The 27969-nt window shown below is 39.6% G+C and overlaps 1 protein-coding gene across 4 annotated transcripts in view; it reads left to right on the top strand.

The window, feature by feature from the left end:
• B3GALT1 (beta-1,3-galactosyltransferase 1) overlaps positions 1-27969 on the top strand; it is a 411692-nt gene that overhangs the window by 335247 nt on the left and 48476 nt on the right. Inside the window, exon 4 of one of the 4 annotated variants that reach the window (XR_015746520.1) lies at positions 23868-23935. The exons of 2 other annotated variants lie outside the window; for them this stretch is intronic. The gene's annotated coding sequence lies outside the window, so the exon portion shown is untranslated. Of the gene's footprint in view, positions 1-23867; positions 23940-27969 lie in introns of all 4 variants that reach the window. One more of the 4 variants, XM_087949792.1, reaches the window with a different exon arrangement.

The following is a 27969-nucleotide window of genomic DNA, read 5'->3' as shown; positions in this document are numbered from 1 at the left end:
TATATTTATTTCTTTGAGTTATATTCAGACCATTAGACTTCTTTATCTCTTTCTTCTTAATTATACAATCATATTTACTTCTGCACAATTAGTGTAATCTTCTTACAACTCTGCTTTTTCCTAATTCCCCCACCCTACTCTTACTCCTCCCACTTTTTAAAATTGGCTTTTATTAGAGAATATCCTTGTCATTAATTTCTTTGCTTTCATTTTTCCCCCTCGAAATAATAATTAGCAATGATTACCAATAATTATTACTTTGTTTAGAGAGTAAGAGAAATGTGTCCTAATCTTGGACTATCACCAGTTTTTAGTTTGATTTGAATTGTATTGGTGATTTTAGTGCATTTTAATAAAGATGGAAGTTTTGATTGGCCTTTATTGAAACAATATATTCATTATTGAAGCAACTGTACTTATTTATTTATTTATTTAGTGTATGGTGATATTATGTTAGCCAGGAGAATGCAATATTAGTACAAAGTAATTGTTTGGCTGCTAACAACTGCTAATCTGTTCAATTCACGCTTGCACACTATCCAAGATACACCACAGGTAGCAGACTAGCTCCACATTCAGAAAGGTTTAGTGGCTTTCTACAGGGTCATCTCAGGCTTGTCCCTCCACTAATGTCGCCTCCCACTAAGGAGTCGCATTGGGAAAGTCCAGCACCAAGTGGATTCACACTACCATATGAAACGCTATTATTTTCCCACTGAAATGGTACCTATTTATCTACTTGCATGTAGCATGCTTTCAAACTGCTTGGTGGGCAGAAGCCAAGGCCAGTGACAGGAGTTCACTCTTCCACATAATGTTAGGACTCGAACCGCCAGAGCAAAGACCGTCTCCAGCATCTATAAGCAACTGCACCTCTTGAGAATACTGTACTCAAGAAGCATAATACAGTAGCTTTAGCTCTCTCTATAATACCTCAGAAGTTCATCTCTTTAATGTTCTAATATTGCTATTCTTAGAAGTACAATCACTGTTAAAAGACATGAAATATACAGTACTTGCTGGAAAAGGAGAATGGTTTTTAAATACCTCTACCGCCAGAATGTCTCACTATCTTAAAGATTGCATTGTATGTTATTCCTGTGAACAAGTTAAGTATCTAAACTTGCTTCAATTCTCTCAACAGACAAAACATGTTCTACATCACTACATTTTCTTCTTTAATTCATGCTGTCCATGGCATTTTACCTCAGGAAAAATAATGGTAATTCAAACTCTTAAGCATTCAGGAGACTAAAGAAATCTCTGTCCTGACATCGATAGATATTGAATTTGCTAAGCGTCCCTGGGACCCTGCATAACTATCCAATCCAACTGTATTTTGAAAGGTTATGAGATAAGCAAAACAACCACCACCACACTCTTGGAAAATCAGATTTAGTTTTACTTAAACAGCTTAAATACTTAAATACTTACCCCAAACAATCGTGTCATATTGCATATTACCTAATGATAATGTTCCGACTTGCTGAAGAAGTGAGCACTTGTCGTATCTAAATTCTTGTAGAATCCTACAAGGACAGAGAGAATGGCTTCTTGTGAGTCAAAGAGGCTGCTATTGTGATTAAGAAACAGGAGTTTAAGTGCAGAGGATTTGCATTCTAAGTTCTCTCTCCGGAGTACCAACCCAGTCCAAGTCTACTTCAGAAGATTGCCAATTTTCCCCACAAACTTTCAATGCATTTTGTGAGCACTGTGGAAAATGTGGAAAGGGAATCGTGTTCCCTTTATCCGGGTGGTGGAAACTCTTCCATCAGCAAGAGTCAAATCTGTGTAACTGGGATTTATGTAGGATAAGTCAGGGATGCTCAGCTTTCATAAATATGGCACAACAGGTATTCTGCCCGCCGTACTATTTTCTTCCCTTTCTATTGTTATTATAGGATAGACAAGATTTTCAGCACCAGATGATAGCAGATAATGATATTCTTTACTGAGGCAGAACAGGACTTTACCTATGTGGATGGAAGACCAATATACCAATCAAATTTTCAATTCAGCAGGATGGTTTTGGAGTTGATTGTCAAGAGCTGACCTTGTTATTGCTTTTCAAAGCACAGTGCAGTTTACTAAATCACACTGTACTTGAATCTACATTTCACAGGCATAGCCGCTGTCAAATTAAACTGAAAAGATGCAATTATGATTTGACACTTTAGTAAAACATAAATAAATCAGAAGCCCAGGATTTAACTTTAAAATCTGTCTCTATTTCTGTCTCTGTTTCCCTCCCCCTTTCCCTGTCCTTCTCCCCTCCCCCCCTTTGTGTAGATAGACAGATAGGTAGGTAGGCAGGCAGGCAGGCAGGCAGACACAGACAGACAGACAGACAGACAGACAGACAGACAGACAGACAGACAGACAGACAGACACATGGTAGTGCTACCACTCAAGAGCATGATTGCTGTTATTAATCAGATTACTTTATTAGCTCTTCTTCCCATCTGTTGAGAGACACATATGTTTATACAAAGATTTACCAGATGTACAGCCTTCCTTATTTAATGATGCTTACTGCAAAAATAATTTTAAAATGATATAATCCATGTCAGAGGGCATCTCTATTATAATGAGGGCTGTTATCATCATAAAGGAAAGTTATTTGTGAAATTACATCTAATCAAAGCATATTGGTAGATTATTGATCATTTTCCCATGTATTCTTCTCTTATCCTACATATAAATCATAGTAAATCTATACTGGGTATGATGTAAATAAAGGCTATGGATCCCAAGGTAAGGAGAATGTAAAAGAAAGATGAAAGAAGAAATAAATGTTTATATAAAACATAATTCATACCGCATAAATAAAGGTGTGCAAATACATTGTTAGCCTCATCAAAAGCTGTGATTCAGCCAAAATGACCAGAACAAAAGAATTCCCTCAGGAATCCAATATAGGCAGATATTTTAAGATTAAATTGGAGTGTGTGAAGCAGACAAATATCACTGGGGAGAGACAGTCTTACACATAACCCAGTCCTATGCCATATTATGGCTTCATTCATGACAATCGTCATTTCTGAATAACATCCAGAAGTCTATAAGAAGCCAACGGAACTTATGATGTAATGGTGTTACATGGGCGTTACTAGCTATGCTGAAAGCTACTGTCTCCATTGCAATTTAAACCACCCCCACCCTGGTCAGGCAGGGAGGGTATGTTATACATCCTGTCAGTTAAAGAATTTTGACTGGTCAGGTCTAGGAAGAGGGTCTTTTCTGCCACTGTCCTCTGGAACATCCCACCCCCCACCCCCGGGACTCTTCTGGCCTTCTGGAAAACCATGAAGATCTGGTTATTGCCAAATGAATGAGGATCTAAGAGTGGTATGCAACCTCGGAGGTGGTTGGTGGTTTGAAGGTGCTCCCTCTGCCTTTTTAATGGTTTTAATTCTAGTTTCTAACTGTGTCTTTTTCTATAGTTTTATGTCTTTTATCTATGGCGGTTGCTCAGAGTCACTCAGCTAGTGAGATGGACGGGGTATAAATCTGGTAAATACATAAATAAAATAAGGAAGTTTGGGACCAACCATAGCTGCCATCTTAGTGGTCTTAGTGATCTATTATACTGGAAAAGAGAATGGAGGAAAAGGGTAAAACAGGTGTGCATGTGTGTGTTTTGTCTTTTGAATGTTTTTTTAATGGAAGTGACTATTTGTGGTTTTATCATTTCCAGTTTCAAAACCATGTCTGCCAAGTCTCCTTAACAATTACTTCATCCCTCTTCCCAAAATAAAGAGGCAGTATTATTCTATGTTTATGAATCATTTCCCAAATATGAATTCATGGTAGAGTTTCATATACATGCTCATTTCCATAAGACATCTGAAGATTTTGCATGAAGAGCCGTGTGAGTTTTGATGGGAGAATGCAATATTAGCAAATACATATGATTGCATTTTGTCAGAGAATGTCAGCTCCGATATTTACTCTGTTCAGATTCTGAGGCAAATCTTAGATGTGAAATAACCTTACAACCTTCTACAACCAGGAGTCTCCAGCCTTGGCAACTTTAAGCCTGGCAGACTTCAACTCCCAGAATTCCCCAGCCAGCTTTGCTGAAAGTTGTTAAGGTTGGAGATCCCTGTTCTACAATTTTGGGAAGCAATGCAATAGAAGGAATTGTTTAAAAGTGCCCCCCCCCCTTTGCCAAGGGAGCCTCTATCTTTTGATCACAGCTTGAATGGCCATTTTTCTGCATAGAGAAGGTGGGGAGTTTTCATGGTTGCTAAGCTACCTCCTGTCATGCCTTCTGCTGGAAGTAATTATGCAGACTTTCCCTGGGTAATCCAGAAAGCACTTGAATTCTTAGAAATAGATAAACAGCCAACCTGGCTTGGAAGAATCAGAAGAGGAAAAACAGAACTCAAATCCCAGATGTCTCCTCCCTCTAGCCCCACTTCGTCTGGGAAAGAGGAGTATTATAGTTACCTGGTTACCTCAGGATCCAGTTGCTCGCCACTTTCCATTCGATCCAGCTTGTCTTTTTTCTACACTTACAAGCTGATCGGATTTACCTGGAAATGGTCAGTACTATACTTGGAACTTTTAGATACCTTCTACCCCCGAGCCTGGCCTGTTCCATGTTGCTGATTATTTCCCAATAATCTTAGTTTAGGCTTAGCCAATCAGTAATGTCTAAGGAAGGGGACGCGGTGGCTCAGTGGCTAAGAAGCTGAGCTTGTCAATCAGAAAGATTGGCAGTTTGGCGGTTTGAATCCCTAGTGCCGCATAATGGAGTAAGCTCCCGCTACTTGTCCCAGCTTCTGCCAACCAAGCAGTTTGAAAGCATGTAAAAATGTAAGTGGAAAAATAGGGGCCACTTTGGTGGGAAGGTAACAGCGTTCCGTACGCCTTTGGCATTTAGTCATGCCAGCCACATGACCCCGGAGATGTCTTTGGATAGCGCTGGTTCTTTGGCTTTGCAATGGAAATGAGCATTGCCCCCTAGAGCCAGAAATGACTACCATGTATGTGCAAGGGGAACCTTTACCTTTAATGTCTTAAGAAAGGTGCAACTGAGCCCAAATATGATACTTTATGGGGAAAACCCAAGAAGTGGAAGGTCTGATGGTTCATATCAGGCTTGGTTTGGACTCCAGTTTGATGATTTGGAAAGTAGTGTTATGTCTGACTCCGATGAGCCATGTTGTCAACGTTCCAACTGACAAACCCATCTGGCTGCGGTTCAGAAGATTGTAAGTTCAAGTCCAGCCTGGCCATCAGAATTGCCGTTTGGCATTCCATAGTCCAGTTTAGCAGCTGTCTGGGCCAGGGTTCCCCCACTCCCCTGGTCTTCAATAGTTCTGTGATTGGTAAGCCAATTTTTGCAACAGCGGGGGAGAATTGCCTATAGTGAAATTTGTGAAGCCCAGGAAGCTTTGCAGCTGCGTACGAGTCCATGGGGTTTGTCACTCTAAAATGGCTTTCACTTTTCCCGGGTCCACCTCCACCTCCTCACAAGGGGTGGGGATAGGATGTGAGACCGCTTCAGAATCAGGATTTGTAGCATCCCAACCAGCTTTTGAAGAAGAAAGGATGCAATTGGAGATGAGGACTTAACTGAAATTCAGTTCATTCCTGGGTTTTTTCTGTGATAATACAAAATGCATTTAATTATTGTCATGTTTATTCGCACTTAAAAGCAGTGAGCAAAAACCACCGAAAACAGAAGAGCTTGTATATGTAGCAGTCCTTCCCACACTTCCCTTATAAGTCCTTCGCTTTCTTCTGGAGTTGGTAGATGCAGCAACTTGTAGGGTTTTAGCTTCTTCCAGATTTCATTGGAGCTTTCCATGGTACTGCAACCACCACACTGCCTTGAACAGATTAAAACAGTTATCTACTCATTAAAAAACAATGTAACCCGCTGAAAGGACATATTCTGACACTAACTGGAAAATAACAACAGCAACTAGCTGTAATGGGTTATGAAGATGGGCTAGTAAAACATCTGGAGATCACTAGAAACTTGCTCTTGCCCCAAAAGGAGGAGATGAAAATAAAACTACACTCAGTAAGTCATTAAAAAGAGATTGGCACATTTCTCTCACTCTTTGTTTCCAGGCTCAATCATTTAACTAAATGAAGTGTGAAATAGTGCTGCCTAAATCATTAGACAATGCCAAGACCTTTCCCTCCAATATCTCCAGAGGCTTGGTACTTTCTTATCCATGTCTGGCTCCCCAGCAAAATGATTTTGAAAGTCTGATGCTCAGATGAAGTTGGCTGACCCTGAAGATCATGGATTTTTCTAAGCTTCTGTTTATTCCTTCCAAACCAGCAATTGCTATCAATATGTCATCAGCTATATACGGTATCTGGATGGGGATTATGATAGCTATTCAGTTGGGGTGTCCTAACCAAAGCCAGATTCCTGCACTGGACTTCTCTTTTTCCTTCCCTTTTATAGAAATGTTGATTTTTTTTTTAAATCAAAGAGTGGGAAACATGTTTCAGAGACAGAAAGCAATGTGGCCATGCTGTTCAAACTGATTTTTCCACCATATTGTAGAACAGAGTGTCCAACTCGATTTCATTGGGAGCCTCATCAGGGTTCTGTTTGACCTTGGGAGGCCAGGGTGGGTGTGGCCAGTTCAAGGTCATTTGTGGTGGGGGTGCTTGTGGTGGCCCAAGCACTCTGCCAACAAAAATGGGCTCCCAAGCTCTGTTTCCGGCTGTGACAGCCTCCTGCAACCCTCTGCCAGTGAAAATGGAGCATGTGGCCCTCCTGAGCTCCATTTTTGCTGGCAGAGGCACTGCAGGCCAGCCCCTCACTGTTTCCAGGGAGGCCGCAACTAGCCTACAGGCCTTGAGTTTGACACCCCTGTTGTAGAAGGACGTAACTGCAGCCATTTCTAAGAGAACACAATAATGATAGCGGTTGTCACCAGTCCAACTGTCCCAAAGGTGTTTTTTTTCAAGAGGCAACTGGACTTTCTGGTTTTTCTTTGAAGATGTTTCGCTTCTTACCTAAGAAGCTTCTTCAGCCCAACTATTAGGAGGAATGAAAGAATTGCCTCAGGCATACGTTGGTGAGGAAGAGTGGTGGCAATGTTCCTTGATTCTTTCTTCTGCATCTGTATAAAGATAGAACTGAGTACTCTTCATAACCTTTAAAAAAAATTAAAGCAAGGAGTGAGGTCATATTATTTATTTATTAACCACCTTTCTTATTTTTATATATAGCTCAAAGTGGTGTACATGCCTAATTCTTCTTCCTCCTGTTTTCCTTGCCACAATAACTCTATGAGGTGCGTTGGGCTAAGAGAAAGTGATTGATCCAAGATGACCCAGATGGCTTTCATGACTAGAATTCACTGTCTCCTGGTTTCTAGCCTGGTACTTAACCACTAGATCAAACTGCTTTTCTTGATCCTTAAACTAGCTTGGCGATTCACATGTGGGAAAAGCCACTTTTTCTGAACAAGGAGCCAATTCTGCCATCTCTTCTCTATGACAGACAATCAGGACTGTGACCTGGTTAAGGTGTTGGACATGATCCAGTTTCAACTCCACCATCAACTACCAGGGCTCCTGGGAACTATGCGGCAGATTGCTCTCACCTCGTAGGGTGATGGTAGTGAGAAAAATCTATCATTATGATATCTCCTTTGGATGATTCTCTAGATACCTCCTCAGATGTCAGCTCAGGGAAGGATGAACCCATTCCTGGCATGTCAGGAACTGAGTTGATTGATGACTCTGAACAGCTGTCTGGAAGGATTTGAAGGAGGCTTCAGCTGGGAAAAGTTTGCAGTGGTAGACAGTGAAGAAGAGGAGGAACTGCCTTCTGCACTCATACAAAAACAAGTAGGGCAGAGAAAAGGCAGGAGCAAAGAAGGTCAGCCAGACTACTCAAGAGGAGAGGGCCCTGCCCATCTTGTTGGGCTGCACCAGAAGCTGGCTAGCAGATAGTTGGAGGCATTGCTGAGAACAATGTGTTTGTTTTCTAGCTGTTTGTATGATCGTCATGATTCCTGCTTCACTCTGGATTGATACTATGTTTGGAATTTTGCCTTGGAGACTCTGAACTTTACTTGCCCCGTGAGCTCTCTTGTGTGTAGATTTAAGTTTTGACTGGTGGATTTAAGTTTGTCTGGTGGAGTTATTTTGTTTGAGCAATTTTCAATTGCTTTGTGGACTGTTGCACCCTTGCTCTGTGGATTATCTTTGATCTGCTCATGGATGGACTCAATTGGGACAGTTTTGGGTTTTTGGTGAAGGGTATTGCTGGGGAATATTACTGAACTCCCTAAACCACATTTATATGTGTGAGTGAGTGAGAGGGGCAGCACAATCACACACATTTCAACTGCCGGTCCATCCAGTATCTGTGGATGGAAAAAGGAGGGGACACAAAAGTCACATCCCAGGCAGCAAATATCTCAGGCCAGACCAGTGTGCATCATACACGTGGCATGAAGCAAAATGATCTTTCTTAGTATATTATTTAAATAATAAAGTAGCAGAAGAGAGATGGGCATTTCAAGAGAATTAAAGTGGTGATGAACAGCAGCTTTTGCCACACCGCTCTCCTTTTCTTTATAACAAATAGTGCTAAATGAATAGTGCTAAATAAGTAAAATAATGCTAAATGCCAAATAGTGCTAAATAAATCAAAACCATACTATTATTATTTTATTTATTGATGTCCTGCCTTTATTATTTTTATAAATAGCTCAAGGCAGGGAACATACCTAGTGCTTCCTCCTCCTCCTATTTTCCCTGCAAATATGCCCAATCTGTGATATAAACAAAGTGGTTTGTACTACAAGAACATAGATCAAATTGCTAATTGGTTTCACATACCACAGACACCAGCCTTTAATGTTCAGCTTCATTAAGCCACAAACAGTGGCATTTGTTTTCCTCCTAATGATCCTCAGGATCTTCAAGAACATGGAAGCCAATCAAAGCACCCATTGGGGAGAAAAAAATAGTTATTAGTCAATCCATAAAGTGCAGATGCTGTGGAACAACTCATTTCCCTCCACCACCATTGATATTTCTTATGCCATTGTCATTCATTGACATATCCATGAACAAGGTGTAGCAGAGACTGTAAGCCGCTTCCCATCTTGCAGGATGTACTTACAAAGCAGAAAGTTACAGAAAGACCTCAGCACCAGAGTCACAGATGATCTGGAAATGAGGATCTACATAGTCGGTAGTTGCAGAGGGAAGACGTTCAAAGCAGTGTTGGGCACTGTGATAGAAGCTCTTTTCCTACAAGCACATATGAAAGGGATGGATGTTGCAGTGCTATGGGGGCCAAGCTTAAAGTACAAGGCTGTTTTTGTCATGCCAAGCTGCAAGATCCCTCAGACAGCCATGTTGGGCCTCGTTGCCCAGTCTGAGATCCATTTGCTGAACTTAGACAAGCCACTGTGCTTGAGTTTAATCTATATTCTGTGGTTTGCTGACAACATCCCAATGAATAATTTGAAGATTTCTGAAGGAAAGAAGTCATGAAGTCATGCACAACAGCAGATTTGCACGTTCACATTAAGGGAATTGGGTTGGATATATTTCACTTCGTCTATACTCTTTTGCCCAAAATTACAATCAGTTGTTTGGAGGAAATCTACACATCCTGCCCACCTTTAATAGGGTCTAGAACAATTTGCTGTGGCCAATTCACCATGGCCAATTCACCACAGCCATGAGAATTCAGATTTAGAGGCCCAATATTCATCCCAGTCACTACCACAATTATAGCTTTGTAGAAATTAAAGGAACGGAAACATTGGAAGATGGGCAAACTGTTCAGAATCATCTCTGCAGTAAGATAAACTGGTTAAAGTCAGGGCATTCCCCCAGGAAAACGCAACTTTTTCTTACCGGTCAGCAATTACTTTGTTATAGTAGAGGTTGGCACCCTGTGGTTTCAAGCAGCCACCCAAGCCTCTTCTTCACTGTTCACCTGACTTCTGTTAAAAAATGTTAGTGTTGTTTCTTAGAATTTTAAGTTGGAAAATCTGAAAACTATGAATTCCTTTCTCAAATAGATTCAACAAATGAAGTTGCTTCTGTCAATAAAACTCTCCAACGAAGGGGGGCGGGGGACCTCAGCCACTTTCTATCCTTGCCCTTCCCGTTACTATTCTTAGCCTAATTCACCAGAAATTTCCACTTTGTACTAAAAGGGTCTCACTCTGCCTAGTTAGTAACTCTGTTGCAGCCCAAAGTCACTATTCCCACAAGGAAGCATCCAAAGAGAGATCATTTTTGATCCAGGAGCCAGAAAATATGTTGGTGCCAGACAGTGGACATTAATTAATTAATTAATTAATTAATTCCAGGTCAGAGAGTTTTTAGCTCAAATTGACAAAGACAGCTTCCCTTTTTAAAATAATTATTCCCTAAATTTAGGGACTGTAGTTTTTTTGTGTTTCTTTTTAAAAAAAAGCTTTTGTTAGTATGGACAACAAGAGTTTTTCTCTAAACCCAATGTTTGCAATTTCATTCCAGAAAGTCCAGAAACAGGCTACTAAAGGAACTATGTTGGTTATGTTGTAAGAAGTTTTATGGTTTAAAGGAACATTGTGCCCTTGCCATAGCAGAGTTTCCCAATATCATTTTAGAGAGTACTCTGCTTTAAAAATGGCCATGCAGCAGGTGTGCAGAGAGCTCTCACTGCCAACAAAATTATGGTTTGTGAGGGCCATGGTTTTCCCACTTGGGACATTTGTCTGTAAAAAGCAGACCAACAAAAAAAGGCTCAACAACAACAACAAGAAATGATGCCTTCTAGTCATGGTGCTGGAAAAACTATTAAGTATTAGTTGAAGTAAAAGCAGATACTCGGTGCAGAATCAAGAGTAAGAGTGAATGGAAAAATCAAAGGGAATAAAAAAAAGAGGCTGACAAAAATCAAAAGGGCTGTAGATTACTTTAATAACAAGCATGAGCTTACAAGGACTCAGAAAAGCAGGAACTGAAGGTTAGTCCTGGCGAAGTCAGGAAGCTGGAGTAAAACAACAAGAAAAAGCAAATGTGGATGGGCTGAAAAATTGATGGGAACTTTTTTGTCCAGAGTTGCCAGATAGTTATCCGTTGCTTAGATTTTTTTCCGTAATATTGCTAAGTTGAGACCCTTTGCTTGATTTTTCCATTCGCCAATTTAACTTGGAAACTTCTGCTTCTAAAACGTTTGCCTTACTCCCAAGCCTAAAACCACAATAAGGATTGCCATGCACAAAGATTGAGGAAAGTCACTTCCCATCCCTCACAGCTCACTTGGAATCAGTCGTCTTACAGCCCAAAGAACTGCACAGGATTCTTGTTGTGGTGGTCAATTAAAATGAAAGGCCACCCTCATGAGGCTTTGTTGAGCTTCTAAAGGACAGGCAGGATGTTAATTGAGTAACTGAAATAAAAATAAGCATAGTAATTGAGACTCTAGTCAGTGACGATACAGGACTTATTGCTGATTCATAGAGGGGACAATTTCCATTTGTTTTCCCCATCTCTTTCTTTCCTCCATCTCTGGATGGAGGAGGGTGTATGTGCGTGTATATGTGTGCATTGTCCATGCCTTCAAGTCAGTGTTGACTCCTAGTGCCTGCCTGGGCTATTTTCTGCAGGTTATTTTGGCAATATTTGTGGAAGTGGTTTGCCCTTGCATCTTTCCCAGGGCTGAGAGGGAGTGCCTGGCTCATGCCTGTGGTGAATCTAGAACTCACAATCTCTTCATTTCTACCACTACCCCAAACCATTTCCCTCTAGAGCAGTGATCGCCAACCGGTGGGCAGGGGACCACTGGTGGCCTGCGAGAAAATTTTGGTGGTCCGCAGAGAAATGCCCCCCTCAAAGCATTCCCCCCAAAGCAATTAATCCAGACTGTGTGAGAACACAAGGCTGCGCCACCCACATGGCCCACCCACCCACTGGCCCCCACCCTTTGGCCGACCGCAAACCTTACCTTGAGTAGAGCCATGTGAGCTGGAACTGGAAGGTAAGACCAACAGTGGGGGAGGGAAATCTGCCCCGGGGTGGCTTGCTGACATTGGTGGGAAAATCAGTCCCATATTCCAGAGCCACAGTAGTCACAAGACTGGCCCTTTGGTCATCCCGGAGCAGCTCCTTCAATCCATGGCAGGCCAGTGCACCCAGGTGGAGGAGGAGCTTCTCCAGGATGACTACTGCAGCTCTGGAATATGGGACCGACTTTCCCACCAATATCAGCAAGCCACCATCAGTCAAAATTCATATTAGTGGTCCGCGGGATTTAAAATTATGAGTTTGGTGGTCCCTGAGGTCCAAAAGGTTGGCGACCCCTGCTCTAGAGCAAGGATGTCAAACCCACGTCATGACGGCATATGTCACGTGACATATTGGGACTTTTCTCCCTTTTGCTAAACCGGGTGTGGGCATGGCCAGCAAGTGGCACATCCAGCCCACTGGCCAGGAGTTTGACTGCTCTAGAGAGTTCTGCAGACCTTCTGAATCCCAACAGCTGAATATCACCTATACCAGAGTTTCTCATCTATAGCAACTTTTAAGATATATAGGCTTCAACTCCCAGAATTCCCCAGCTGTCATTCAACATATCTTAAAATACTGTGAAACACAGAGCACAAAGCAATGGGATTCTGTTGCTTTCAATGTGCCAGGAATAGAATCCTATTAGGAACACTGTTCCTCGTCATGCACAATAATGTTTTGTGAAGGATGCAAGAAATGGTTCATTTCCAACTCTTCCCTTTGAAATGTACCCAGGGGAACGATTTGGTCATATTTATGACTGATGAATCCACTATCTACTTCAGTCAAACAATTGTGTCTCTTTTGTCATGCACAAAGAATGCGAGATGGCTGCTACTAACTGTGGATATCTGACAGCTGCTTATTTGGCTACAAAACAGGCAGATGGTTTTCAGAGCTGCCATATTATTTAATGTCTGTAGAGGGGCTAAGCACCGTCGTGTATGCATTGGAGAATGAATCACGATGATCAGAATTAGCTGTGAGTAATATCTTCCTAAGGAACACAAAAAGTGTGCTACTACCTAAAAATGAGTCACAAGTTGAGAAAAATTAAAGGGAGGCTGAGGCCAAAGAGATGCCAAATTCAAATAAAGTACAATCTGACAACCAATTTAGTGTACATTACATATAAAAGGAGTAATAAGATTCACTACATTACACTACATAAATTGCAGCATAATTTATTTGCTGTTTATGGCTTAACATTTTATTTATGATGCAGCATTATGTGGCTTATTTAATAAACCATGCCATAGTACTGTCTATTCAGCCAGCAACAGAGTTTCTTCAAATGTAGTCAAGTTGGCTTCAAATACAGTAGAATCTCTGGTCACGACCATAATTTGTTCCATAACTTTGGTGATTTCTTCGTCTTCTAATGTTTTGTCTTCAAGAATTTCTGGGTCAGGGGTTGCATTTTATCGCCACCCAAGTATGTGTTTGTGACCAGATTCAAAAATTTTGTGAATTTTTGAGTCAGAAACCGATTTGGTCATAGCCAGAAGCGTTCGTGCCCAGAGCTTCTACTGTATTAGTTTTTTACACATGGAATTTGAAATTAGTTTTGATTTTGTGGCAACTTTTTATTTATATTTATAAAAATTACCTTTTTTACTGACAATATAGTTCAGGATTTCCTTCGACCTGTCGTTATGAATGAGGAGCATAAACTCAGCAGTCACATCATGACTGTCCGCAGTGATGCAGTGAGAGGGCCGATAAGTGGACACTCCTGCTCAGCAAATGAGTTTATCCATATGTTTTAACACTTTCTGAAGAATCAGCCTTCCCCAGGCAGCACCCTCTCAGGCCATTCCTCCAATAGAGCCTTTGGCTGGTTCCTTCAGATGCAGAAGTTGCACCTGAAGGACAGCAGGACAGATAGACCTCTGATGATGGTCCCTAGACATCTTCTCAGTTCAACTCCATTCCACCAGCTCTGCAGACCAGAGGAGGATTTCAAGGTCTGCTGTTGAAGACTTTAAGAGGGGTCCCCTGGATCTCAGTAAAGGAGTACATTCACTTGGAGAATGTGGAGCTATCTGTTCAGTCAGGGAATCACAGAATAACGGAGTTGGAAGGGACCTTGTAGGTCATCTAGTCCAAACTCCCTACTCAAGCAGGAGGAGACCCTATACCAGTGGTGGGCTTCTACCGGTTTCACAATGGGTTCAGTGAGCACGCACAGCATATTACAAAACCACCATTTTACAGCTTTACAACTTATTTTCCACTGCAACGCCACTGAGTAAAACAGCTGAGGCACGGTAATCCACTGTTCCACACCTCAGCTGAGCTTCAAAACTGCAGAAATAAAGGACAGACTAAAGCAGAGGTGAATGGGCAGGGCCAACCATCATCAGAGCTAAGGGTTCACACGAACCTGTGTAAACCCTGAGCAGCCTACCCCTGCCCTATACAATTTCTGACAAGTGGCTATCCAATCTCTTGAAAGCCTCCAGTGATGAAGCTCCCACAATTTCTGAGGTTGATTGTTCTGTTCCTTTGGTTGATTGTTCTGTCAGAAAATTTCTTTTTATTTCTAGGTTGAATCTTTCCTTGATCAGTTTCCATCCATTATTCCTTGTCTGGCTCTCAGGTGCCTTGGAAAATAAGTTTTCCCCCTTGTCTCTGTGACAGCCTCTCAAATATTGGAACACTGCTGCCATGTCTCCCCAGGTCCTTCTCTTCACTAGGCTAGCCATGCCCAGTTCCTGCAACCGTTCTTCATATATTTTAGCCTCCAGTCCCCTAATCATCCTGGTTGCTCTTCTTTGCACTTTTTCTTGAATCTCAACATCTTTTTTATGGTGTGGTAATCAAAACTGGATGTAGTGTTCTAGATGCAGCCTTACTAAGGCTTTATAGAACAGTACCAGTACTTCACATGATCCTAATTCTATCTCTCTGTTAATGCAACCTAGGATTGCATTGGATTTTTTGACTGCTGCCACACACTGCTGGCTGCTGGAAAGATACAAGGAATTTGTAATTAAGCAAAGGGATCTATAATATATAGTTGTAAGCATCATGGGTTATGTGTTTCACTAAGTGCCATCAATCCATAACAAAAAGGCAAATAAATGTGAATGGTGTTAAGAAATCACAGCCTAATTACTCACATTATCGTGGCATAGAAACAGAGAGGCAATGTTCATCAAATAAATAATTCATTATAAATTATGTCTCCACTCCCGGCATTATTAGCATGATATACATTGATGAAGTCCTGATTTAGCTGCTTTTCTGAGAGATTATAATAATGTCGATTTCCATTATTTATGTCGTTGTTTCTCACACAAAGTCCTATTCGTGCCTTGTATAATGTCTTACAGGTGCAGCTACCCGCCATTAATGAACTAAGTATTTGGCAAAGGCAAACAGCGGAAATGGCAAAGAGCAGCTGCACAACTCAGTCAAGTTGTTTGACTGCCTGTTAAATTATCTCCCCATTTTAGATGCCTCTTTGGTCTGTCTGGTTCTTTTTTATTATTATTATTCCGACTTTTATTGTTTTATCCAAGTATAAAATATAGAGGAAAATAGAAATGGGAAGTAAGGAGAAGGAAAAAGAAAGGGGGAAAGAAAATATGGGGTACAAGGGAAGGGGGGAAGTATCACTGGATTCTTTCAGATTCTTTAACCTTAAAGGGAAAAATACTTTTTTTCCCATCTATTTTAAAATACTAAACATTTTTTTTAAAAAAATCTAAAATAAAAAAGGTCTAATACATCCTTTTTTAATTTCCTCTTAACATACACACTTTCAGTTAGACCAAGTTCCAACAAATTCTAATTAACTCATTAAATTTAAATCACTCCTTCTAACTTGCCCTCACAAAATTTTTCTTCTGGTATACATCATTTTTAAAACTCTAAACTTTTCTTTAAGCTAATACATCTTTTTTATTTAACTTTCTCTTAACACAGATACTTTCAAATGTACTGTCATTAATATTTTAAAAGCTTTAAGAATTACTTAAGCATTACATATAAAGGAATAAATGCATTTTCAGGCCTACTTTACATTAAAACTTTCTTTCCATTACAAATATCAGACTGATAAAAATCCATCCTAATGCCAATTGACTCATTAAGTTTAAGTCACTCCTTCATTTATCTTCATGAAGTAAAAAATTTTTTCCTTTGGAATGTATATCAAGTAGTTATAAACTTCCCTTTTTCTCAAGGATTTCTCAACCTTGTTAGTGTCTATGTAGGAAAAGTCTCATGTTTGTCCTTTTGAAAGTTACAGATTTTCTTGGAACTCTTCTTTCAATTGTGTTGGGAAGTTTATATGTAAACCATCATAATAAAGATTGGTGTCAGGTTTATATTCCAAAATTGCAATTGACTCCTCTACATTGTCAGCTACTTGTGAAATTGCCTGTGGTTTGATAACTTTCTACACCTATTTACATGCCGGGAGTAGTTTTTGAGTATTTTTTTTTAACATCCTTGGAGCATATAAACTGTTGGATTTTATTTAAGGATTTTTCAAATACATCTCTAATAGTTTGCTCCTCCATCTTCTTAACTTCCTCTTTAGTCAAAGAGTAGCTTTTTTGTAAGTCACTGAAGAATTGCTAGCCAATCAGAAATAATAAAAGATTTAGCCGCCCACAGCAAAGCAGACCAAGCTACAAATGACTAAAAATAATAAACTAGAACAGGGCTGTCAAACTCATAGCCCATGGGCCAGATGCGTCACGTGCTGGCCATGCCCACCCCATTTTAGCAAAGGGGGAAAAGTCCCGATACATCACATGATGCCGCTGTGACATGAGTTTGACACCCCTGAACTAGAACCACAACTTTCTACTTCTCCATCAATTTTTCTTTAAAAATTAAGCACACTTCCTTATTTTAGCTTGCCTTAATAGCCTCCTTCCTTGTTGCTTAACGATGAAGAAATCCCCCAAATGGCGCAGATTTTCAAAAAGGAATAACCGGCTGTGGCTAAAGAGAGTCTTTCTTAATTCAGTAAAGAATTAAGCTCCTTGCAGATTGTTGCTGTATGGAGGATGATTCTAGGAATCTCCCTAACCCAAGAGAGTCATATAAGCTAAAGGAATACCGGTTCCTTCTGTTGGTAGGTTGAAAAAGCGACAGCCAGATCTTCAGGAATCTTTCCCTGGGCATGTCATTCAGTTGCCCATCTTCACCAGAAGTCCTAGTCTGGCTGATTCTGAATGTCAGACCAAGTGTGATAGACTGCTCGTTAAACCCTGGAACTGGATCCAGGATCACACATTCACATTTGGACCCCATTATAATAACCGTGAGCCCAAGTAGACTTAACCATAACCCTAAGCATTTTTTTAAAAATTTTCATTGGCAATGAGAAAATGCATGGGAAAATGAAAATAAATCTATGGTTAGGCATCAATTAGGTCTACTTGGAGTCATGGCCAAAAAATAATACTAGGCATAGATTCTTAAGCTTTTCTAACGAAAGCGACGGTGACCGTTTTTCCTTTGGAGTTGTTTCTGAATCACAGCAAAATACATGGGAAAATCCTATTGGCAATGAAAATGAATCTAGGGTTAGAGTTTGGGTTAGGTCTACTAGGACTCATGGCCAAAAACTAGTGCTAAGGATAAAGTCTTAGAGGGTGTTTTTTTTTTAAGGAAAGGGACCGTTACAGTTTTTTGTTCAGAATTGCTTTTAAACCACAGTAAAAGCTATAGGAAAATCCATTTCCCAATAAAAATGAATCTAGGGTTAGGGTTAGGTCTGCTTGGAATTGTGGCTGAAAAGTTTTGTTGGGCATGAATTCATAACCATTTAGATAGAGGTGGATAGAGGTATTGGCAGCTTTTCATTTGGTGTTCCTCCTGGACCATAGTCAAATACATTGTAAAATCCTATTATTTATCAAAATGAATCTAGGGTTAGGGATAGTGTTACATCTATTTGGAGTAATGGGCAAAAACTAATCCTAGGTCTAGATTCTTAGAGGTCTTTTAAGTAAAGCGCCTTGGCAGCTTTTCATTCAGAGTTATTTGTGGGCCACAGTAAAATACAAGGGAAAATCCCATTGCCAATGAAAATGAACCTAGGGTTGAGATTAGGGTCATGACTGAAAATTTTTGTTAAGGATATATTCTTAGCCATTTTCTAAAGATAGAGCTGTTGAAAGCTTTTCATTCGGAGTTCTTTGTGGGCCACAGTAAAATACATGGTGATACCCCATCGCTAATTAAAATGAATCTAGGATTAGGATTACAGTTAGGGTTACATCTACTTGGAATCATGCCCCAAAACTAATGCTAGTGATAGCTTCTTAGTGGTTTTCTAGGTAAAAGAATACAAAGTTGACTCAGCCATCCATCCTTCCGAGGTGGGTAAAATGGGGCAGATTTTGGGGGGCAATAGGCTGATTCTGTGAACTGCTTAGAGAGGACTGTAAAGCACTGTGAAGCAGTATGTAAGTCTAAGTGCTATTGCTAGTGCTAAAGCGTCATTGATAGCTTTGCATTTGGAGTTGTTTGTGGACCACAGTAAAATACATGGGAAAATCCCATTGTGAATGAAAATGAATCCATGGTTAAGATTAGGGTTAGGGTTAGGGTAAGGTCTACTTAGAGTCATGGCCAAACATTTTTTGTTAGGGATATATTCTTAGCCATTTTCTAAGGAGCTTTTTATTCGGAGTTCTTTGTGGACCACAGTAAAATACATGGGGAAATCCCCTTGCCAATTAAAATGTATCTAGGCCTAGGGTTATGGTTAAGATTTGGTCTGTGTGGAATCATGGACAAAAACTATTTTTAGATATTTATTTTGAGCAGTTTTCTAAGGAAAGTGTCAGTAACAGCTTTTCTTTCAGAGTTGTTTGTAGACAATGAGAAAATACATAAGAAAATCCTATTGCCAGTGAAAATGAATGTAGTGTTAAGATTAGGGTTTGGGTGTTGATAGCTTTTTGTTCATAATTGTTTGTGGACCATAGTAAAGTACCGTATTTGCCGGCATATAAGACGACTTTTTTGCCCTGAAAAAATGCCTCCAATTGGGGGGGTCGTCTTATACGCCGGGTCATCTTATACGCCGGCAAATAGTAATTGGGAAGCACTGCGGCTGCCCGCGGCTGAGGCACTTTTGCGCACCGTGGAAACGAATCCCGTGAAGCCGAAAGGAGCCTTCTCCCAGCTCCCAAGGAAACGAGGCTCGCACCGCCCGAGCTCCGCTGAGGTATCCGGCTGGGGCTGTCAGGAGTTGTTACCGCTGGCGCGGCTCCGCGCGGCTCCAGTCCCGCATTGCCTTGGGAAGGGAAAGGCAAAACCAGGAGCTGCTGCTGCCATTGCAAAGCGCCGCCGCGGCTCTTCCTTTTTGCCTTTCCCTTCCCGAGGCAACGCGGGACTGGAGCCACGTGGAGCTGCGCCAGTGGTAACAACTCCTGACAGCCCCAGCCGGATACCTCAGCGGAGCTCGGGCGGTGCGAGCCTCGTTTCCTTGGGAGCTGGGAGAAGGCTGGCTGCTCCTTTCGGCTTCACGGGATTCGTTTCCACGGTGCACAAAAGTGCCTAAAAAAAAAAAAGTGCAAAAGTGGAAGGCGTGCGGAAGAGGGGGCGAGTATATAACAAACTATATTTTGAGTGGAAATGTTGGGGGGTCGTCTTATACGCCGGGTCGCCTTATACGCCGGCATATACGGTACATGAGACTATCCATTTGCTAATGAAAATGAAACCAGTGCTATTGTTAGGGTTAGAGTTAGGATTAGGTGTATTCGGAGTCATGGCCCCCCAAAAAACATTCCGGATATATTGATAGTGGTTTTTAAGGAAAGGGATAGTGACAGCTTTTCTTTCAATGTTGTTTCTGGACCACAGTGAAATATATGTTAAAATCCCATTACCAATCAAAATGAAACTTGGGTTAAGGTTAGGGTTATTTTTACTTTCTACAGTATGGTCTGAAAACAAATGCTATGGATAGATTCCTAGAGGTTTTCTAACGAAAACAATAGTTACATCTTTTCTAAGGAAAATGAGTGTTACAACTTTTGAATATTACTGATGGATATTTTAAGGATCTCATGTACAGAGCTGAAAGCAACTGGATAATGAATATCGAAGGAAAGGGTCCATATCTTCAACCTGCATCAGCAGAATCGCTTTTAGAGAACAAGAGATTGTGAAGGATGGTAGTCTGTATGACTTAATTTAAGGTGATGAAACTATCTCAGTTGCCTCATGTCGACCTTGAACTAGGAATTGTCAAAAATAATTTGTTTCCATGTTACTTCATCCTTGCCTGTCCCATCTATTTCACTTTGATCAATATTCTTTTCCAAAAATCATAAAAAGGCAGAGGTTACTCTGCCATGAAAAACAGAATTCTGTACACGTTTTATTAGACAAAGTCAAATTAATTATAATGTCTATACTTTTATAAATATCTTGATATATTCTTAGGATTCTATTACAAAATCTATAGAAATGCAAAAACATAGTTTGGGATAATCTATGGCAGGGGTCTTCAAACTTGACAGCTTTAAGACTTGTGGACTTCAATTCCCAGAATTCCTCCTCCGGTCATGTTAACTCAGGAATTCTGAGAGTTGAAGTCCACAAGTCTTAAAGCTATCAAGTTTGAAGATCCTTGATCTATGGCTTTCCAAATGTTGTAGGATTACAGCTTCTATTATACCTGATCCTGTAGGCTAGGATTAATTGAATCAGAGATTCAGATATCACAAAGTTATCATCCCCCCTCTTCCAGCATTAGTTTATCTCTTAATTCTGTGACTGCTATTATTTTTAAAAAGTCCATGAAAAAACAGGTTATAATTTTATAATTACATATATTATAGCAATAGCATTTAGACTGATATACCACTTCATAGTAGTTTATAGCCCTCCCTAAGTATTTACAGATTCAATATATTGCCCTCAACAATCTGGGTCCTCATTTTACCGATCTCAGAAGGTAAAGAAGATCTCAGAAGGATGGAAGGCTGAGTCAATCTTAAGCTAGTCAAGATTGAACTTCTGGCAGTAGGTAGAGTTAGCCTGCAATACTGCATTCTAACCATTGCACCACCATGGTTCATATTCTAACAAGTTAAACAGTTGTTTTGCCTAAAAGCATCAGGAGGTTAAATGTAACTTCTTAACAGGCACTTATATCTGGAAGAAAATCTAAATCGTTATAACAAGTAATGCCACAGAGTACAGGATATAGAGACTGTCAGGAGTAATAATAAAAACCAAAAATTTACAGTTTTCTATATGAACAAAAGCCACTGAGGAGATTTGAATTTTTCTAGGAAAATGCGTTCAATTGTAGCTTTAAGAAAGTGCAGTTAACTGCAAACTTGCTACAGATGCAGGATATACATATTGTTATTATTGAAGGACTTTTCATTATTACCAAATAAATGTGTTTATTTATTTAGTAGTAAATATGGTATGTGACCAGAAAGGAAGCAGTTGAAGACCTACACAAAAGCATGTGCAATTTACAATCTCTGCCAAGATCTATCTCAATTTCTAGGAACAAGCTTGGTCACCACTGGTAAGCTTCCATCAAACCATTATGAAGATTCTTCTGCAAAACATCACTAAACTAAATCATATATGGGACAGAAATCCATGTTGTTATTGACTGCATTGAACATCTCATGATACCAACATGAAGTTTCATTTTGGAACCTAAGCATCTGAAGAGCATTTTTTTTTTGTCCAAAAAATTTTTTTGGGCATAATTCAGAACCACCTCTGTTACTAGGCAGAGTGAGGCAGCTTTCTCAGGATACAAATAGATAAAATTGTATATGTGATCAGACCTTTACCCATCAAAATAAGCAACCAATTAAGGAAACTTTAGAAAGAGATTAGGGAAAAAAAATCACAAAGGACGAATATACATAGCTTCTAAACTTGAAGACTTTATGCTATCTGCAAACTTACATCTGGAATTAAGAACAAACAGCATCATGTCTTGCTTGACGGTTCCAAAGACATCTGGTTGGTCATACTATACATTCAATATTGACCTGAACACAATAGAGCTCTTGTTCTAGTTTCACAAAACTTGTGTTTTGTTTAACTGGTCCAGAAGTTGTATGGATTGCCTCCATCTGGATAGCGTCAAGTCCACCATCATATCAGTATTTGCCTAACTTGAGGAACTGAAATATACACCAAACTATCTGCCCATCAAGAACTTCCTAATTTACCTGTGTGCAGATCTCCATTTCACAATGATCCTGAAGAGTGAGGGAAGGGGAGTGCAAAGGAACAAGATGGAGGCATGGGGAGATACATGGATAGAGTTGAGAGGACACTGGGAGATGTTAAATGGGTAGCGAGTAGGTCAGGGAATGTGTGAGGTCATCCAGTAATTATTTAATAAGAAATTTCTACTGTATTTCCCCTTCATAGCATGATAGCCATGATTACACAAGATATTTCTACTATACTTTCAGCTCTCCTGATCACACACCAGAACAACATTGTCAACTTACCAGTTGCTGATTTACAAGCCCTGGTAATTGTTTTATCATCAATATCCATTCTGTATCTAAGGCTCTTTCCCATTTCAGTGAATGGAGCAACTGACCATTAGGAGAGAGCCATTTGAAGCATAGGAGTACGAAAGTACTTCGTAAAATATATTGAACTAAAAACTTCTTTGTGTGGTGACCTTCTTGTTCCTTCCCTTCACCACACTTCCAATTATCAACCTTCCCTTTTAGTGTCTGGATTTTTTTGCTTAAAATGTAGGTTGATTTTTCTTGTATTTAATACCTGCCTAGTTCAATTATTTCTCAGCTTTATTGCCACAAAGTAAACTGCAGTCTTGCAGGGAACATAATGAATTCACACTCAATTCAAACAAATCCAATTTAACATAACATTTTAAGAACAGCCTTATTTTAGAATATTTATAATGCATAGGCTGAACATTCTTATTGTGTTCCACAAAAGCAAAAGGGAAAAATCTTCTCCCAGCAGCTCACTCATATTTTAAATAAGAAATTGGCTTCAGTTCTACTAGTTTGCATACCATTATCACTCTAACACAACAGTCTTCGAACTCTTAAGCTTCCGGTGTCTAAGGATTTTTCAACTAAATGAATGGATGAACGGATGTGTGACTATGTGAAAATTTTGTGCAGTTTGAATTTATAATTGTTGATATGCTGGGGAATAAGTGGGAAATAGGTATCTTGGGAAACAAAGGACTGACAGATGCCATCATAGCTCTAAATGTTGCCTTCCTATCTTGATGTAGCATAACAATTTAAGCAGAATTTAAGTGGTTGAAGTCATTCCAAGATTTATGAATTTGGGGAGATTTTTTAAATGAAAGCATCGAAGCTCATGTAATGGCAATATATTTGTCAGGATCTTTCAGCTTTTGTTTCTTAAGATCTTCTGAGGTTTTAATGTTTTTGCAAGGGATTCTGGAAAATTTTGGAAGGCTTAGCTTGTATTCGTACCTGTCTGAAAATAGCTGTGTTTGCTCAACATATGATTTTAAGTCACACACACGATCATCAACATGTAGTATGTTTGATAATTGCCTCTACTGAAGCTTTGCATTCGTAGAGTAAAGTATTCTGATGTAATGTGAAAGTATGATGATAAAATAAACAATTCACAGGAAAAAGACTACAGATTTAAGGTCCACCAACCAAAAAATAGAATGTTTTCTTTCTCTGATTTTAGAAGTTTTTGAAAAGTTTTTTCCATCTTGATTTCATAACGTGCAAATCTGGGGGCTAAAGAGCCTGCCTCTTTTATATTTTATTCTAGGGATGTATTATTTTAATATTCTCCTTTGCTGTGCTATGGAATGCAAGAAGGTTTACATGGGTTATTTTCTACTTTCCTGCCAGATAAAAAGACCTCCAAGGAATTTGTACTAATGACAACACTCTGTTTGTTCACTGTGAGTGACCTTCAAGTAAGTACGGAGAGAACTGAATGATTTACTGTCTAACATAGCATTGATACAGTACCTCTATATATCTCAGTATCTTATTTCTAACAACGACATGCTCTGAGTTTGGCACAGGAAGTTACATCTAGATATAACCTATTTTTGACGGTCATATTTTCAGTTGTTCACCTTTACCATAAGAAAGTTGAAAAGCCTGCAGAATTGTAAGAAGTATCTAGTAAACTATCATTTAATAGATCTATTTATTGAGATCTAATTATATGATTGTCAACTGTAACTTCATAAAATATAGAATGTATGGGGGTAGATTGGTGAAGGTTTATCAACATCTCTTTTGTGTACCCTTTCTATTCCATTCTAATAATATATTATATATACTTCTCCCTTGCAAATAGGTTCTTTGAACTTTACATGTAAATATCCCAAGTGTAGGTATCACTTCTGTATAAAACAAAAACAAATACCCTTTTCAAAAATGTTTCAGATGGGAAACAGAGCAACAGATATAGGAGTGATCCTGGCACCAGTTCATGCTATGAGAACATGAATGCCAGAGAGGCGTGGAGTTTGAGGGTGTCACTATGGGGAGTACACACATGTTGTCGCCTCTAGGAGAATACAAAATTGTGACTCTCTTTGTTATTTATACTGTGGTGAGGACATCAAACGTGGTAAGCTTCCAATGCTGCAAAGGGCAAAATGGAATGTTTTACAGGGTGTCTTGTTTATTCTGAATCTGTTCATGATGGTGTTTTTTGCTTGCTTACCTATTAGAAGATAAAAAATGGGGCTTAGCAAAAGTACCATGCATGTGCTTCATAACTTAGAATCCTTATGTCTCTCCCAATGTCTGGAATGCAATGCCTATTAAAGAGGAATGGAGAGACATGTAGAAGCAGGCTAAAGCCAAGATGGGAATACAAAACTGTAAATCAAAGTTGACTAGAACCTGATAAAAGGACCTGCTTTTGGCATACAGATGAACGACTAGGAATTCTGCTGCATGTGGCACACATTTTTACTTACGTTCACTGCTACTTGCAAGTAGCATCATGAGTTTACTCTCGTGCAAACAGAATGGAATTATGTTGTGCTGCCTTAAAATGTAAATGGAGGCATTTATAACAAATATATGTTTGAATATCTTGGGACTTTCTGTAAAGGGGTATTTTCTCTCCCTGCAACAACCTTGCCCTTGTAATCTGTCAATGTCACTTACAACACTTACAAGCTCAGTGGATAAATGTCACATCCAGTTACATGAACGTAATGTAGGATTGTTTGGGAAATTCTAAAGTCTTTCTTCCATCCAGGTTAGGAGATGTATAAATTAATGTAGTGCAATTAGTCAATTCACATGTTTAAATATACATTTTTAACCTTGTAGACTTCCTAATGGAAAAATCATAGGTTGGATTGTTCTATTGTACTGTATATTATATCTGAATGGGTTTCCTTCAAATGAGTGATTAGCTGGCTGCAATTTCCCCTCCCCCCCCCCCATCAATTGCTAATTAGTGGGAATATAATATTGTCCAAGTGAGCAAAAATGCTGCAGAACTAAGATCTGCCATAAGAGACAACATGAAATGTATGTGATTAGAAATCAAATCTAACCCTATTTTCTCCTACATTTTATTATATTGACCTAGAAAGGAGAAAAAACCTTATTTTTCTTCTTCCGTGTCCAATTCTCAGAGATTACCTGGAGAAGTTCCTGTGGTTTTCTTGCAAAGTTTTTCCAAAGTGGTTTTGCCATTGCCTCCTTCCCAGGGCTGAGAAACACTCTGTGTCCCTTCCCAGACAAGTTGCAATCTGATTTTTCCAAATCTTTATGGCTAAGTTGTTGGTCTTTCTTGTCTCCAACATTTTTCCAAATTTTTATGGCTAAGTTGTTGGTCTTTCTTGTCTCCAACGTCTCTGTACACTGTTGTTGTTTATATATGCATCAGTGGAGCAAGTGGCCAGTTTTAAGTTTCTGCGTGTTACCCTAAAAGAGGACCTGACCTGGGGTGCCCACATTGCAGCCCTGGTCAAAAGGGCCCAGCAGAGATTATACTACCTGAGACTTCTCAGGAAACAACAACTGAATGAGAAACTGCTGGTGACCTTCTACCGCTGCACCATAGAGAGCATTTTAACATACGTATCTCATCCTGGGAAGCCTTTTTTTGAACTATTACCATCTGGCAGACGGTACAGAATAATAAAAACAAGGACAAATAGGCTGAAAAACAGCTTCTATCCCAGGGCAGTAGCTCTTTTGAATTCTGCTGTATAGTGCAGTGTTGGTTTGGTGTCAGGGGTTTCCGGTTCAATGTGTGAAGGGTGAAGGATGTGTGTTTGTGTTTATTTTCATGCTCATGGTCATGATGTGCACTGAAGATGATGTTTGATTTCGTTGTATGAAGTGCAATGACAATAAAGTAAACTAAACTACATATGTATTCAGGTTTAGTCCTGCTGACTGTTGTGTGGATAGACATGTAGGGCCACCATCATTTTAAAGGTTCATCTTGTTTATTGCTTTGAAATTAGATTGAAGGTGGAATAAGATCAAAAAAGCAGAGGTTACAGTAGAAACAGGAGACAAAGTAATGGGAAAAGATGGAATGAAGAATTTATTCTTATGTTACAAAGGACCATTTTCTTAAATGTTGGAATTTCCAGTTATGCTATAATCCTGACATTGATATGAGCCATCTAATTTCTCTGACCTCCACCCCAATATTTTGTGATACATTTGCTGAGAAAAGAAAACACTATCGGAAACAAGCAAATGAGTAAGAGATACAAATGCTAAGGAAATCTTTGAAAAGTATCCATGGCCAGGGGCTGTCTCAATCTTAAGCTTTTCTATCAACCCCAAACTGGGCTTCTATCTCCTTCCTTCCTTTCTTTCTTTCTTTCTTTTTCTTTCCTTCATTCCTTCCTTTCCTTGACCAATCATTTCTCTCCCTTCATATATATAGGCTACTTCTGCTGCAGCCAGCTGCCTGCAATTTGGCAGATCGAATCCCACCAGACTCAAGGTTGACTCAGCTTCCCATCCTTCTGTGGTGGGTAAAATGAGGACACAAATTGTTGGGGGCCATAGGCTGCCTCTGTAAACCGCTTAGAGAGGGCTGTAAAAGCACTGTAAAGCGGTATATAGATCTAAGTGCTAGTGCTATTGCTATTTCCCTGAAGCAGGGAGAGTAATGTGTTTGGGAATATTTGCACATTCTGTGTGTGTATAAGAGAGATTGATTGATATAAACAGAGGAGAGATCAATTAGTTTACAGGCAATTAATCATCAGTAATTATAAGGCTGTTCATGTTTCAGAAATGAAGTGGTGAAAGTGCCTCAAACTATGGCAAAAGTACAGCACCTCTCCGCTACTGATTAAAGCAACTTGAAATTTTTCAGCTTTCCAAAGGGTGAAAAAGCCTGAAAAACAAATCCTGTTGCTTTAAGAGTTGCATTAACCTTAATGAATGTATTCTTGAAATCGTAAAATAGATTCCAAATGTATGAGCATTCCTAGTAATTATTAATTCTGTTTATAGTTACTTTGTGTCTAAGCCCTGTCCTATTTTGGACAACGGTTTCTGACAGATAGCCCTACACATATTCATGTCTGCATATATTTATTTATTTATTTATTTATTTGATTTGCCAATTGTTTACAAGATAATAAGTATAAGTGTATACATAGTTGTGAATACATGAAATGGGTACATATAAGAAAAATAAAAGAAGAATAAGAGAAACAATAGGACAGGGACGGTAGGCACGTTGGTGCGCTTATGCATGCCCCCTACAGACCTCTTAGGAAAGGGGTGAGGTCAATAGTAGACAGTCTAAGGTTAAAGTTTTTGGGGTTTGGGGAAGAAACTACAGAGTCGGGTAGAGTATTCCAGACATTGACCACTCTATTGCTGAAGTCGTATTTCCTGCAATCAAGTTTGGTGCGGTTAACTTTGAGTTTGTATCTATTGTGTGCTCTTGTGTTGTTATGGTTGAAGCTGAAGTATTCATTGACAGGTAGGACAT

The sequence above is a fragment of the Notechis scutatus genome, chromosome 1 (genome assembly GCF_049901735.1).
Source record: "Notechis scutatus isolate UNSWTSFEM ecotype Mainland chromosome 1, rNotScu1.2, whole genome shotgun sequence".
NCBI classification, from domain to species: Eukaryota; Metazoa; Chordata; class Lepidosauria; order Squamata; family Elapidae; genus Notechis; species Notechis scutatus.
Note: the sequence above shows the minus strand (reverse complement) of the source record. Positions and strands in the feature narration are given on the sequence as shown.